Genomic DNA, 13243 nt, shown 5'->3' on the forward strand with positions numbered 1-13243 from the left:
ATGCCCAATGCCACGCTTCTGTAACCAATCTCTAAAAGCATTTGACATAAATTCCCCACCTCTGTCCGTCTGAATCCTTCTGAGTTTAAGGGACAGAAACCTTTCCACAGATGCCACCCAGCCTTTAAATTTAGTGAACACGTCACCCTTATGCTTCATTGGATAACACCAAGTGTAACGTGTCGCGTCATCAACAATTGTTAACGAAAAACGCGATCCACCCCTGCTTACAGCAAATGGACCAACCACGTCCATGTGGACTAGCTGTAGCGGTGACTCACTAACTCTATCACTCATGGGGTAAGAGACTCTGTGGGTTTTAACCTTTTTACAAATATTTCAGTCAAGGTACTGGTTACAACTCTTTAAATTGCACCCATCAGCCAATTCAGACATTTTCAGTACACTTTTCCAACCAGCATGCCCCATTTTCCTGTGCAATAAGTGCACACAGTTGTCATGTATAGCTTTGTTGCTCACTGCAGGCTGAGATTTACTGACTACTGCTGCAACTTGAGATCCTGCTTTAAGCCAAAACAAGCCTCCCTCTGACTTAGCAGTGCCTAAAATCTCACCAGCCTTCTTAATCATACAACTGTCTCCTTCAAAATGCACTTTAAACCCAGCTTTTAGCAAACAATCTACAGACATCAAATTGCTCCTTAATGAAGGCACACACAGTACATTTTGCAGGCATTCACGCAGACAAGGAACAAAAACTGCACCCCCCGAAATCACTTCAGAAGTACTTCCGTCTGCTAGAGCCACCTGGCTGCGCTGTGCCGAGTTCTTGGAAACAAACAATTCATCTGAATTTACAATGTGCCGAGACGCTCCCGAATCGACCACCCAGACAGCTTGTTTCTCCTCAGCAATCTTGACCTCGGGGGTCACCAGCTGAGCAGACTGTTTTCGTTTGAAGAATTTCTTTTTATGCTGCTGCTGCTGCTGCTGATCTCGTCTCTGCTCCTGCACCGGCCGCTGAGACTTGACCATCTCCGGACATTGTCGTTTTAGATGCGCTGAAGACCCACATCGGAAACAACGCCTAACAGCAAACGCTGACTCCTCACTGGCACGCTGCTGCTGCTTCACCTCTGGTATGGCATGAGAACTCCTTCCAAACCGCCCGCTTGTAGAAGCCTCTGCAGCCAACGACCTTTCTTGCTTCTTCTGCCATTCTTCAATCAAACGCCCAGTAACATAACTGACTGTTAAATCACCCTCTTTCATTGCTTCTAGAGACATAACAAGATTATCCCAGCTTTCCGGGAGAGAGCTCAGAATGATAGCCACCTTCTCCTGCTGGTCTAACACACAGTCTCTTTCCTGAAGCGCAACAAACTTTAACTGCAGACTGTGTAGGTGTTCCTGCATTGTAACCCCAGGCTGTAACATTGCCTTGTACAATGCCTTGCGAATGAACAGCTTGGAAACCGCTGTCTCACGCACATGGAGTTCTTTAAGTGCTTGCCACACACCTCTAGCTGTCTTGATTCCCCTCACATACGGCAACTGGGAATCTTCCAGCCCCAAGACAATTGTGGCCCTTGCTCTTTGGTCTTTATCAAGGTCTTCATCATCAGGCTTCACAGGAAACTTACTCACCACTCACCAGAGATGATCCCTCTGCAGCACTGCCTGCATGCGTTCCGACCACAGCAAGTAATTGGAGTCATTCAGACGCTCAAAAGCCATCTGAACTGGTTGTGAGGCCATATTGAGAGCGATGTCCCTGGAACCCGGAACCAGCTACTCACGGCCACCGAGAGAGAACAGGAACCACAGCACCCAGTACTCACACGCTGCAGCTGCGTCCACTGCGTCACCAGCTCACGACAGTCAGGAACCAGCCAGTGTCCTTCCGCTGCACCAACGCCACAGGAACAGCGACTTCTGGAACTACTGGAACCTCTCCGCTTACGCTGACACCACCACAACTCAGGCTGGCAGCATGATACCCATAACCTCTTAGAATTTTGAAGTGTCAGGCATAGCTCTAGTGGCTTTAGCCCAAACGTAGCAGAGTTTTCCTGCACAGCGCAGAAGCTAGTTGAGGTGGAAATGACTAGTCGGCTAGACGCAGAATAACTATTTACAGGATTTATTAAAAGAAAATAAAAGCAGCAGAGTTTCTGCATACAAAGCAAAGCAAAATAAATCCTTTCTCTCTCTCTCTCCAACCATATACACAGCACTTCTACTCCTAACACCTAACAAAAACCAACTGTGCTAGCATTCCTTGATAACAGAGTTCAGTGCTGGTCGTTAACCAATCAGAAGAGAGTAGTTTCTAGGTCAGGCAGACCTTGGCTTTCTGCCAAGAGTAAATTGACACTGCCTTGAGTTAATTGTGTGAAGCCAGAATCTGTAAGTTTCCCATGAGAACCAATTAACCAATTAACAGAAACTGAACATTTCCATTCTAAGCAATCAAAAGCTTTGAGGATGTCTAGGGACATAAGTGTCAGTGGGAGTTTAGTTGCCCCCACCCCCTTTCTGACTGTAATTTCACATCAGTGAAATTCACCGAGTTCAATTTCGGATGTCATTCTGTAGCAAGCATATGGCGAGTCAGGTATTTATGCCCCATCAATTCCCGAGTTTGCCTCCAGATCTGAACTGACCTTGCTCTTCCCAGCCTATATTGGAAGCTTTATGAGCACATGAATTCTGGAGATGGATTGAAAAAACACAGAGAATCCGGCTTTTACACAGAAAGGACAAAGAAAGATAAAGAGAATAGTGTCTGATGAATGAATGAGTAGCAAGCATGGAAATAGGAATGGTTAACTGAGAGCCGCACTACCATGTGGTCAGTCATGGCCCATTCAATTTCAAAACCTATCAAAGTAATAGTGAGAATGTACTTTTTGCAACGGGATCCAACTATTGTCAGTTAAGTTATACCTGTTTTACTTGATCTTTGCAATCAGTTCCATGAATAAAGAACACCTGCTGTGGGTAGATAGCCATCATACATGTGTGTGAATGTACACAGGGGAGTTATCCCTTCCTTAGCCAGAGACAGATGAAAGTCTACTAAACCCTTGCTGTCCTTTCCATAACCTTCCATTATCTCATCTGCAATAAACTTGCTACTTTCTCCCTCAGCTTCCTGTTTTCTGTATGCTTGCATTCTCTAATGACATTGTCACATTGGGTTCAGAAATCGGGTTCTCTATTGATTGAGAGCACGTGTTGCAGTAGGGTTAACAGGACATCCCCTGGGGTTGCTGGGCAGGTTAGTAAAATGGTCACAGGGTGATTGGACAGTTTGTTGCTGGGGGGGGGGGGAAGTCATGTTGCAAGTTAATGATCGATAGCGATAGTAGGTATAAATTCTTTGTGGGCAAGTTTTGGTTTCACTTTTGCCAGTGCAACGGATCTCCTGCCCGCCCGCCCACCCTCTTTAAGGGCTTTTTGCTTTGACATTGCTATGCCTGTCATGGGGTCACCTGCTTTGGGGCAGGGGCCTGGTAGGAATTTTGTCCATTTGGCTGATTGGCTGTTGGCCTTTGGTTTTTGCCTACTGCGTAGCAAATCGTCACAACTTGTAAGGTTGGCGGTTAGGCATTGGTTAAAAATTGGTTGGTGGACGGGTATGGTAAGGCTGGACCTTCCCCTCAAAATTGCTGCTGCTTATAAGGGTATTCCGTTAAAGGAATCCTGGGGCTCGACGGGCTCTCATCTGTACCCCTGCAAGGGGCTAGGGCCATGCAAGAGCAAGAGCCTCGGGGAACATTTGGGGAGAGGTGAAGGGCCTGACACACGGCTCCATCCTCTCTCAGGGGGTGTTTACCTACTGACTTCCCTAGATGGCTAGGGATGTCAGATCAGTCCCAGGGCGGGGGACAGATGGATGAACCAATGCCTAAGCAACCACTCACATTTGGTTGTATTTTAAATAAAGTTGTGGCCAAAATAATGCCAAAAACCTTAAACTTAAATTGCTGTGTGAATTATTGGGGGGGGGGTGTCCTGTGACCTCGACACGCAAAAGAGAATCCTTGTAAGATGATCTAAAGTAAGCTTTAAAAGCATTTGCTTTTGAATCCACTACCTTTTCTATCTATAAATGAGATCCAAAGCATGTGCGCCACCTTGCCCCGTGTGATGTCGGCATGCCATGTGCACATGCTGTGAGGGACGCTGACGTCTTGTGCGGACACCCCACAGCTTGCATGCCGGACACAAGGACGCTCTGCAGCTTGCATGCATGGCCGCTATAGCACTTTTAAGGGCCCCAACCCCTTCACTGAAAAATTTTGAGAGGCCAAAGCCCCCCAGGCCCTCCTACTTGGCACCCCTGCTGCAAAACAAGGGTTGTAGTTTTAAAACAATTTAGAATTTCAAGGCATTTTGCCAAAATTCAAAATATCATAAAAATTATGCACATTCAATTATGATTGGGAAGACTGTCAACTTATTTTATGACTGGTCTATCTTATCTCAAAGATTACCTCAGAATTTATTTTATTTGCCAATATTTATATATTGCTTAATAGACAAAAACTTGTAAGCAGTTATTAAGTATTTCTGGCTGAATGTAATGTCTCAAATGGAAGAGGGATATTCTGAAGGGAAGCTTTTTAAGGTCTAATGATTTACTATGTTTTTATAGATGCTTCAGAGTGGCTGGGGCAACCCAGTCAGATGGGAGGGGTACAGATTAATAATAACAGCAACTCTTCTTCTTCTTCTTCTTCTTCTTCTTCTTCTTCTTCTTCTTCTTCTTCTTCTTCTTCTTCTTCTTCTTCTTCTTCTTCTTCTTCTGACTGTGGGGGCTAATTCTGGATCCACACGTCCTTCCACAGTGGGGATGTAGGTTTCTGGGTGGGAGTTGATCACGATGAGGGTTTGTCAAACGTGGCTTCCTCTTTGCACATTTCTCCCTTTCATCCTGAGTTTGAGCGTATTCAAAGCCCATGACACTTTTGGTTAAATTGTTGTTGTTGTTGGAATCCCAGCTTCACATAAAAGTTCCCCACAGTGAATAAAAGGATCAGAGGGGGAGGGACCTTAATATCTGATTATTGACGTTTTTATCCATTTACTAAAGCTTCTCCCTACCCCCAGCGTAATTTGCAGGATTAAAGGCATTTGGAATATCACTGCAGAAAAGGTTGAAACCACTGAGATTAATAGGTTGTCTTCAATCCATGCCAAATTCCCAATTTACATTACAGTGACAATTCCTCTTGAGAGGTTGATGAAACTGAACCTATGCTGGGCCGTTATGCTCATGAGATAGTATTACAATAAATGTATATGAGATATTTGCATAGCTTCCTACTTTACCATGTAGATTTCCTCAAGGAATTCCATACAAGGTGCTGATACTTAGCTTTGAAGCCCTTGATGGTCTGGGATCAAGCTACCTTAGAGATGGTCTTTCCCTGACTGAGTCCCTGGGGGAGTTGAGAACTTCTAATCCAGGGGTCAGCAAACTTTTTCAGCAGACCTTGTGGGGGGCCGGACTATATTTTGAAAAAAATATATGAACAAATTCCTACACCCCACAAATAACCCAGAGATGCATTTTAAATAAAAGGACACATTCCACTCATGTAAAAACACCAGGCAGGCCCCACAAATAACCCAGAGATGCATTTAAAATCAAAGTACACATTCTACTCATGTAAAAACATGTTGATTCTCGAACCGTCCATGGGCCGGATTTAGAAGGCTATTGGGCCACATCTGGCCCCCGGGCCTTAGTTTGGGGACCCCTGTTCTAATCTGTTCTCATTTGCTGTCATTAGGTGCATACCCCTCAACTGTCCTGATTAAATCGGGACATCCAGTTTTGGGCGTGATCTCGCATGAAAGCACAGTGCCCAAGCACATGCGTTTTGGTGTGCCGTTCTCTCACGTGAGTCACATGACTTGCACAGGAGCACGGCCCCGGAAGATGTGTCCCCTGGTTTTCCACCAGGACATGTTGTGCCCCCTCACCCAGATTGTCCGGAGATTTGGGCTGTGTTGTCACCAATATGCTGACGACAGTCAGCTCTATCTGCTGATGGACAGCCACCCCAACTCGGCCCCAGACACACTTACTAGATGCTTGGAGGCTGTGGCTGGATGGCTCTGTGGGAGCTGACTGAAATCAAATCCTTAGAAGACAGAGGTCCTCTGGCTGGATGAGGATGGTATAGGGTTGGGGGACCAACTCCCTTCTCTTGCGGAGGCTCAATTAGTGCCAGTGCCTTCCGTTAAGAGTCTGGGTGTAATCCTTGATGCCTCCCTTTCTATGGAGGCGCAGGTTACAGCAACAGTCAAGGCGACATTTTTCCATCTTCGCCGTATCAAGCAGTTGGTCCCTTACCTTTCCTGCCCCGACCTGGCCACAGTGATCCATGCGACGATCACCTCCAGGCTTGACTATTGTAACTTGCTCTACACAGAGCTGCCCTTGAAACTGTCCCAGAAACTCCAGTGGGTGCAGAATGCTGCAGCGAGGCTCCTCACAGGGTCCTTGCCATGGGAGTATATTGTAGAATGTAAACCAGACCTGCACAACACTTGGAGCACTTTGAGAGAATAAAAATGGCCACTGGCACTGTAAAATAAGTTGCAGGAGTGCTGGAGAGAGTTGCTCCACAACCCCTAAAATCCTTCCCTTCTATTCTCCAAAGGCAAAAGAGGGAAGGTTATTTTAACATCATCCCCTCCCCCAATCTGGGCTGACCTTCCAGGGCTTCAAAGTTGTGACTCAGTGGCAGAGTATGCAGAAAGTCCAGGCTCAGTTCAAGGGATAGTGACGTAGATTTGGGAGAGACTTCTGATCTGAAACCCTGGAGAGACATTCAGTCAGAGTAGATGACACAGAGGTAGGTGGACCCATGGTCTGATCCTGCGTAAGGCAGTTTCCTACATTCCTTATAGTGCAATTATAATTGCAACATATACATTGGCCCAAATGCTTTATTTACAAAGTTTCTGAATGGGAGGAATGAGGTAGCAGCTTATAAAGTTTAAGAATAAATTACGAAGTTGGAAAAATAGGATCAAAATGCCCCATCTGTACCGGTAGTGATGACTTCCCAACCTTTGTATTTCTACAATCCTCCTATAGTCATATTATATAGTTAGGGTTAAATGCTGTTTGGAATGTGTGGTTTAAATGACCAACTTATTTATTACGAAGGTATCACAGATGGAATCTTTTCCCGCTGCCTGTAATCGTATTCTCTCTAACAATGGCATAGCTTGGAGAATTAACTGTTTACTACTTTGAGACATTCAAAAAGGTAATGAATGTACAAACACCGAAGGAAAGGAGCACTCTGGCGATGTGGCTCATGATAGAAAATTCAAACAATATTAGACTCTGAAAGTCAACATTAGACACACTTCTACTAAGGACCTACAAACAAACAGAGTTCCTCTGTACACACATTAACAAACAGAACTCAAACAATGATGGCGGCTTTCACCTTTCCAGTGCCTCCAGCTCTGGCTTCACTGCACTCAGGGCTCTGGCTTTCAGCGTTCATGACGCTGAGTGCAAAACACGAAGGCTTTGTAGCCAAGCCCCTTTACTTCCTCTTCAATATTAGTATGCCAAATTAATACCAGAGTCACAGATCCGAGATTAGCTAAATAATGAATTAGTAAACCACGGCCGAAGATTTAGCAGACTGAACACTAGATGTTTGCAATAGCCTATATAGTTGACTTGCAACTTACACATGCTTAACTTGCAGAAATTCAGCTTTATGTGTTTGGCTGAATTAAAAATAAAAGGGGGGGAGAGTTTCTGGGGGAAAAGGAACTATTGGCAATCCCACCCACCACTGCACTCATCTTGAGGTGCAGGGAGAGTGTGATTTGACTATTTCTTTGGTGTCTTCTCTTCCCCCCTCCCCTGGATCAGCCCCTCCCCCCCATGAGAGTCAGAGAGAAGGCAAACAGACACTCACTTCTGAGCCTTGAAAAGTACATAGAGGTAAAAGAGGAAATCTGGAAGAGCATCATTCTATCAACTTCACCTCTGTGTATTTTTCAAGGGATAAAAAGGTAGCCACCCTCACCACCTCATGACCAAGGGGACAGTGAGCCAGAAGCTTTGTGGGTGCCAGAGGAAGACCTCAATTGTGCCCACAAGCATCATACACCAGTGACCGTAGCATCATATCATCATATCGGTGACCATAGACATGGTGTTCCATGATCAGAACAAATGAGTAAAATGTTTTCCCCTAAACATACCGGTAGATCACCATCGTTCTCCTGATGATGGTTGAGAACTGGGAAATATCCTCACACCTACCAAATAGGAGCCTGAAATCTCTTTCAAATCAAAGAAATGGGGCAGTCTCCCAATAAAGGAGGTCCTAATTGTTAATTGGCACAGGGCCTCTTTGTGTGAGATTGTCAATAACACACAACACAGTCAAATCCAGGACTGATGCTGCTCTGCCGTCTCTGATAATGCAGCACTCTTCCCTGGGATCAAGGTATTAAGGTTTAGGTTATTTGTATTGATTTTATGTGCTGCCATGCTGTGTCACTCATGCTCATATTTGTGGTTCACAAATTCCTCCTTTAAATGTCACAGCCATTTCATCTCCTTTTGCCATCAATACTGCAAACGGCAGGGTCTGTTTATTAACCCCACCAGCGGCATTGTTGTCGACAGCTTCATACACATGTATTCACCAAGCAAACACTATGCTTATATTTTTAAATTGAGTATGTTTGTGTGTCTACATGTATAGCTAGCGCTCTCTCTCTTGCTCTCTCTCTCTCTATCCATAATGAAACATAGCAAAGGTATAATCCACCGAGAAATTCTCCCATGCTACAACCGTACTAGGCCCATTCATTTCAGTGGGGCTTGCTCAACAGAACATTCTGCTAATAGACTGAGCCCATAATGGTCAGTTTTCTTACTTTCTTTTACAGACCCATCTTACACTAGCAAAAATGAAACAAAATAAAAACTATGATGTGGGAAGGCCTGTTCTTAGAGCACCACATACACAAATAGGAAAGGTGAAAGAAAACACCCAGTTACAAGACAGATGCTTCTGGTAAGGTTTTTTTGGGGGAGAGGGGCTTTTCCATTTCAGCTCTCTGTGCAGTCCAGACAACTTCCAACTGTCACAGAGCGACCCTCGATGCAACATGAAGAAGTAATGGACCTGGGACAGACATGCAGTTTTGCTTTCATCTCCCACACCGGGTCATTTGGATTGTGGGCCATGACTGTATTTTCTCCTTAAATAGGTGCAGCCATTCTTCTTGGGGCTTCCTTTATGCCTAGAAGAACTCTAGGATGAGCCAGTGCTTCTTCAAAACCTTCCTTAAAATCCATCATTTCCATGCCTTTGTGCAACCTTACTGAAGCCTACTAACATATGATTATATTTATTCTCATTTACACTTTGCCTCTCCCTCCCTTCTGAAGTTTGTATTGTAAGCTCCTTGGGGCAGGGAGACTTTTGGGGTAAGTGCTTTTATTACTCTGTAACAGACCATGCACATTGATAGTGCTGTACAAACCAAAAATGGGCACAATCCAGTCAAAATTAAGCCAATTAGCTCCCTCACAGAAATCAACAGGACTAAAATGTGCTTACCTTTGCCTGATTTTGGCCAATTCTATACCCATTTTTTGTCTGGTTCTGAATTATTATGTATCAATGTTGCAAGTGTTTGGATGCTTTCGTTGCATGTTGTTAAATGTTTCAATCTATCTATCTATTCTGAACATGGTTTTTCTCTTCCTTGACAGGGTGCCCCTAAAACCTGGAGCCATTCATGGTATAACAGTGAACAGAAGGAGCTCTCCATTGAAAGTAAATACACTCCCCCCCTGTATGTTCAATGAATTGGGAAGTCACACACAACATCAACAAACTTATAAGGATAACTAGCTGGGCCGGGAACACGTTGCTGTGCCTGACTCAGGGTCCTTGTTTCCCAGGAAAGGGGGAGGATGTGTCCGTCCCCCATTGGACTATGTGTCCCATCCCCCTGGTTGTTGTGTCTCATTCCTGTGATTCCTCCCATCCTGTCGCGACCCATGAGGTATCCCGTCCCCCCACCCCTAGATCATCCCTGTGACTCTCCCCACCCTGGCTCAGCCCATGACCTATTCAGGCCCCTCATCCCCCCACCCACCACTCAGGGCTCTACTCGGCCTAGTATGTAAATGCGAGCCTCGGCCTCCGCCCTGTATCTCTATTCCTTGGCCCCCACCCTTGGAAAAGGAACTGTCTGCTTCTGGGTTCTATTTCCCAGCATGCACTTTGGGGTGAGTTGTGTGTTCTGAAACACGGGGTTTGGGGTTTTTTTACGTGGCCCAGGTGTGACATCTGTGTACGGAAGGTGTCTTAGGTTACTCTCGTATTCGCATGTGGCATTGTGTCCAAATTTCAACGCTATCGGTCAAGCAGTTTCGTTGAACATTAGAGAGGAATGGACATGCCCAGTTTACATTTATATATAGATATATATGACTGAATTTATTAGTCATTGCCCCATTTTATCTACCATGATCCTTTAACAAACAGCAGCTGAACTAAAAATAGAAATAGATGTTTCCCTTCCACAAGAGCTTACTTAACACTTGGCCATGGGACATTTGGTAAACTTACTGATGATATCAGAGAACGATTTTACAAACAGTCAAAGTTACACTACTGACACCTCCAAATTCGAGAGTATTTGTTCTGCGTTAGGCGCCGACTTGCTCAATGGGATTAACAAACATTACAAGAGAAAAAAGGCTATGGCCAAATCCACCCTGGTTGTTTATAAAACCTTTACAACTCATCAGCTTCCATGAACGTACTGGCACCATTCAATTACCATCCCTTTTAGAGAGCCTTAGCAAAACAACCAGTGCCCATGTAAATAGACAAATCTGAAAACTAGCGGGTCTTGTTGGCTTACATACTGTAGGTAATGTTTTCTTTTGCTCAAATTTGTTCTGGAAACTAATCACACTCTGATAAAGCCATCCGCAAATATGAGAAAGATTGACATCCACATGTCAAAGTTTACACAGCCTGACCAAGTGTACATATAGTCGAGATGATGTTAGGGCCCTGCCGTCCTGAGTTTCCACAAGGCCATGTTCAAATGGAACAGCAAAGAAGGTTTCTTTCCTGGAGCCAACGCAAACGGCCGCTTACATAGACATCAAATGTGGGGCGCAAAGCCAGGCCCACATAATGTCCAGGAGATGCATTGGGGTCCTCTGGGACTCTTGCACAGCTCATATTTATTTCAAGGGGGGTGAGCTGGGACTGATTTTCAACAAATTGTACGCTTTTTCCAGACTTACCATAAAGATTATCTGAAAAATGCAGTTTGCCAGGGACGTTAGATTCATGTGTTCTGGTCCCATATGGATTCATAGAATCATAGAGTTGGAAGAGACCACAAGGGCCATCCAGTCCAACCCCCTGCCAAGCAGGAAACACCATCAAAGCATTCCTGACAGATGGCTGTCAAGCCTCTGCTTAAAGACCTCCAAAGAAGGAGACTCCACCACACTCCTTGGCAGCAAATTCCACTGCCGAACAGCTCTTACTGTCAGGAAGTTCTTTCTAATGTTTAGGTGGAATTTTCTTTCTTGTAGTTTGAATCCATTGCTCCGTGTCCGCTTCTCTGGAGCAGCAGAAAACAACCTTTCTCCCTCCTCTATATGACATCCTTTTATATATTTGAACATGGTTATCATATCACCCCTTAACCTTCTCTTCTCCAGGCTAAACATACCCAGCTCCCTAAGCCGTTCCTCATAAGGCATCGTTTCCAGATTCATTTAAGGTCCAAACCCAACAAAAACAATAAACTGAGTTAGTGGCCAGTATTAAGTTCTACTCTTCACTGCTTGGAATGAATGGTATCAGGTTAGGGATTGTCTACAAATTGCAAAACCAACTACAAACCCAATGAAGAGGTGGATTGTTTGACAAGACTGAGATGTGAAGATGTGTTTTTAAAATGGTATTATTGCTGCTTTATATTGAGTCACACCACTAGTGCATCTAATCCACTATTGTCAATTCCAGCTTTTCCCAAGCTGGTGCCCTCCAGATGTTTTTGAAAGCTACAGCCAGCAGTCAGGGCAAGCAGTCAGGGGTGATGGAAGTTGCAGCCCAAAACATCTGGAGGCCCTAACCTCTTGTGGGTTTCCCATAGACATCCCATATTAAACATCTTTTGGGCCACTGAGAGAACTTGATGCTGGACTAGATTGGTCACTGGCCTGATCCAGCAGGCTCTTATATTATTAAGGAAGACACAAGGTTGAGCCAAACTGGGCTACTCCAATTGGTTTTCCAACAGCCCAGCCACCTGAGAAGAGGACGTTTGAACTGGATATGCCTTTAATTGAACCCAAACAACCTGAATGCTAGGTCTGTGCTGCCACTAAGATAGGGGTCCTCCTTCAAAAGCATGAACTTATGTTAGGTGTATCATGCATTTTATTTATTTCTAGACATTAACACATAGTATTGGAAATTTATGTGATACCAACAAATCTGGAGAAGCTATCTTAGATTTATACATGTTTGATGGCTAACAACTGTCAGCTATCAAATACTGTCAAATTTTGACAACTATCAAATATTGTCAATATTCTTTACAGGAGACAGGAGTGCCAGGCGTGCTCTGGTCCATGGGGTCATGAAGAGTCGGACACGACTAAACGACTAAACAACAACAACAAGTTCTTTACAGAGTCAACAGTTTTCTGTAAACCTCTTCAGAGGTCTTTTCTTGATTAAGTCACATGTAAATCTGGCTAAAATAATAATAATTAAACAGCATCTGAACTCAGTACTGTAGTATCATCTAGTGGTTTGATGACTGGATGTTGTTTCCCCTGTGATAAAAATCTCCTGAACAGGTTAACTTACATTGTCCATTGCAACCATGTGGGCAATGCTTGGCTTCTCGAACCTCGTGTCCCCTGCATCTTTGCTAACCATGATGCTCCCACATGTGTAGAATAGTTTCATGAGTTTTTATGACATGGGAGTAACCAAGGAGAGAGCAGCAGTCATTTCTGGTAAGCAAATGTGTATTTGCTTATTTAAAAATAATGCTTTTTAGGGCAATTACAGCACAAAACAGATCATAATCAATAAAATACCTCAAAGAAACATTCAGTGAAACATAGCAGTGAAACTATGAAATCTCACTGCAATCTGCCGACAGATCTTAGGGTAAAGACAGGCTGGCATGGATTCAGGCCAGCAGATCCAAAGATAAA

The 13243-nt window shown here is 44.3% G+C and overlaps 1 protein-coding gene across 39 annotated transcripts in view; it reads left to right on the plus strand.

The window, feature by feature from the left end:
• The window catches only part of FOXA2 (forkhead box A2), a 107093-nt gene extending 94286 nt beyond the window's left edge, over positions 1-12807 (plus strand). For 37 of the 39 annotated variants that reach the window (XR_015951259.1, XR_015951267.1, XR_015951275.1 and 34 more), the window contains 3 exons: positions 8914-9041; positions 9746-9809; positions 12617-12807. The gene's annotated coding sequence lies outside the window, so the exon portion shown is untranslated. Of the gene's footprint in view, positions 1-8229; positions 8466-8913; positions 9042-9745; positions 9810-12616 lie in introns of those variants that run through there. The other 2 variants (XR_015951294.1, XR_015951295.1) reach the window with 2 other exon arrangements.
• Positions 12808-13243: the final 436 nt, after the last annotated feature.

Source organism: Zootoca vivipara, chromosome 8 (assembly GCF_965207765.1).
Source record: "Zootoca vivipara chromosome 8, rZooViv2.hap1.1, whole genome shotgun sequence".
Classification (NCBI taxonomy): Eukaryota; Metazoa; Chordata; class Lepidosauria; order Squamata; family Lacertidae; genus Zootoca; species Zootoca vivipara.